The following is a 2,500-nucleotide window of genomic DNA, read 5'->3' as shown; positions in this document are numbered from 1 at the left end:
TGGCCGGTTTGCTTTCGGGCCACCAGGTCAACCCGCTGAATGTATGGGGTTGACCTGCTGGCCGCTTTCCTTCCCGGCCACCAGGTCAACCCGCTGAATGTATGGGGTTGACCTGCTGGCCGCTTTCCTTCCCGGCCACCAGGTCAACCCGCTGAATGTATGGGGTTGACCTGCTGGCCGCTTTCCTTCCCGGCCACCAGGTCAACCCGCTGAATGTATGGGGTTGACCTGCTGGCCGCTTTCCTTCCCGGCCACCAGGTCAACCCGCTGAATGTATGGGGTTGACCTGCTGGCCGCTTTCCTTCCCGGCCACCAGGTCAACCCGCTGAAAGTATGGGGTTGACCTGCTGGCCGCTTTCCTTCCCGTCCACCAGGTCAACCCGCTGAATGTATGGGGTTGACCTGCTGGCCGCTCTGCTTCCCGGCCACCAGGTCAACCCCCTGCCGGTATGGGGTTGACCTGCTGGCCGCAGAGGGGCAGGCTCCGGGTTGACCTGGTGGCCGGCAGGGACTTCAGCCCCAGGGCCCCTGGCAGGGCGACCCTGCCCTTGTTCCCCAGAAAAGGAGAGAGCTGGCTCGCAGCGGGAAAAGCTGCCTACGGCACCTGGGATTCCCAGGCGGTCACCCATCCAAGTACTAGCCAGGCCCGGGACGGTTTACCTTCCGAGATCGGACGGGATCGGGGGCCTTCCGTCCGGTATGGCCGTAGGCACTCGGCTCCGGTCCGCCTCGTCCCCTTTCCCTTACTGACTCCCCTGCCTCGGGTGGGCCCGATCCTTTTTTCCGTTTTTTTTTTTCCGCTCCGGAGGCTTCGTGAGCCCCCCCCCAACACCCCTTTGGGGGTCGGTGAAATTTTTTTTTTCAGACTTCCAGGGGCCCGATCCTGGCCGCGGGCACCCGGCTCCGGGCACCCGGCTCCGGGCCGCCTCGTCCCCTTTCCCTTACTGACTCCGCTGCCTCGGGTGGGCCCGATCCTTTTTTCCGTTTTTTTTTTTCCGCTCCGGAGGCTTCGTGAGCCCCCCCCAACACCACTTTGGGGGTCGGTGAAAAAATTTTTTTCAGACTTCCAGGGGCCCGATCCTGGCCGCGGGCACCCGGCTCCGGGCACCCGGCTCCGGGCCGCCTCGTCCCCTTTCCCTTACTGACTCCCCTGCCTCGGGTGGGCCCGATCCTTTTTTCCGTTTTTTTTTTTTTTCGCTCCGGAGGCTTTATGAGCCCCCCCCAATACCACTTTGGGGGTCGGTGAAAAAAATTTTTCAGACTTCCAGGGGCCCGATCCTGGCCGCCGGCACCCGGCTCCGGGCACCCGGCTCCGGGCCGCCTCGTCCCCTTTCCCTTACTGACTCCCCTGCCTCGGGTGGGCCCGATCCTTTTTTCCGTTTTTTTTTTTTTCGCTCCGGAGGCTTTATGAGGCCCCCCCTAACCGTTTTTGGGGTCGGTGAAAATTTTTAGTCAGACTTCCAGGGGCCCGATCCTGGCCGCGGCTTCGCAGGCTGGCCTGGGGGGGGGGGCATCTCTAGCTCCGGCCGCGGACGGCGAGACGCTCGGCCACCAGGTCAGCCCGGAGGAAAAGGCTGAAAAAAATGTCTAAGTCCCCCCGGGACACCAGGTCAACCCGGAGGAAAAGGCTGAAAAAAATGTCTAAGTCCCCCCGGGACACCAGGTCAACCCGGAGGAAAAGGCTGAAAAAAAGTCTAAGTCCCCCCGGGACACCAGGTCAACCCGGAGGAAAAGGCTGAAAAAAATGTCTAAGTCCCCCCGGGACACCAGGTCAACCCGGAGGAAAAGGCTGAAAAAAAGTCTAAGTCCCCCCGGGACACCAGGTCAACCCGGAGGAAAAGGCTGAAAAAAAGTCTAAGTCCCCCCGGGACACCAGGTCAACCCGGAGGAAAAGGCTGAAAAAAAGTCTAAGTCCCCCCGGGACACCAGGTCAACCCGGAGGAAAAGGCTGAAAAAAAGTCTAAGTCCCCCCGGGACACCAGGTCAACCCGGAGGAAAAGGCTGAAAAAAATGTCTAAGTCCCCCCGGGACACCAGGTCAACCCGGAGGAAAAGGCTGAAAAAAAGTCTAAGTCCCCCCGGGACACCAGGTCAACCCGGAGGAAAAGGCTGAAAAAAAGTCTAAGTCCCCCCGGGACACCAGGTCAACCCGGAGGAAAAGGCTGAAAAAATGTCTAAGTCCCCCCGGGACACCAGGTCAACCCGGAGGAAAAGGCTGAAAAAAATGTCTAAGTCCCCCCGGGACACCAGGTCAACCCCGAGGAAAAGGCTGAAAAAATGTCTAAGTCCCTGCTCGGCCATCAGGTCAACCCCATTCAAAGTGACGGGTTGACCTGATGGCCGGCAGTCTCACGGAAGTCCGGATGGGGTCGCCAAAAGTGCCCTCGGCCGACCGAGAGAACCAGGAGGTCGGATAGGATTTCAGATTGGTCCCCCTAAATTGGCGGTTGGATTTTTCGACTAGTTCATTTTGACGGGTGCGAGGAGATTTCTGAGAACAG

At 59.9% G+C, this 2,500-nt stretch overlaps 1 non-coding gene across 1 annotated transcript; it reads right to left on the bottom strand.

Annotated features, from left to right (window-relative positions):
- Window positions 1-592: 592 nt before the first annotated feature.
- On the bottom strand, window positions 593-711 carry LOC141979744 (5S ribosomal RNA). The gene has a single exon (XR_012637137.1). It is a non-coding gene; the product is annotated as a 5S ribosomal RNA (ribosomal RNA).
- Between the last annotated feature and the right edge of the window lie 1,789 nt (window positions 712-2,500).

This window comes from Natator depressus, chromosome 28 (assembly GCF_965152275.1).
Source record: "Natator depressus isolate rNatDep1 chromosome 28, rNatDep2.hap1, whole genome shotgun sequence".
NCBI classification, from domain to species: domain Eukaryota; kingdom Metazoa; phylum Chordata; order Testudines; family Cheloniidae; genus Natator; species Natator depressus.
Note: the sequence above shows the minus strand (reverse complement) of the source record. Positions and strands in the feature narration are given on the sequence as shown.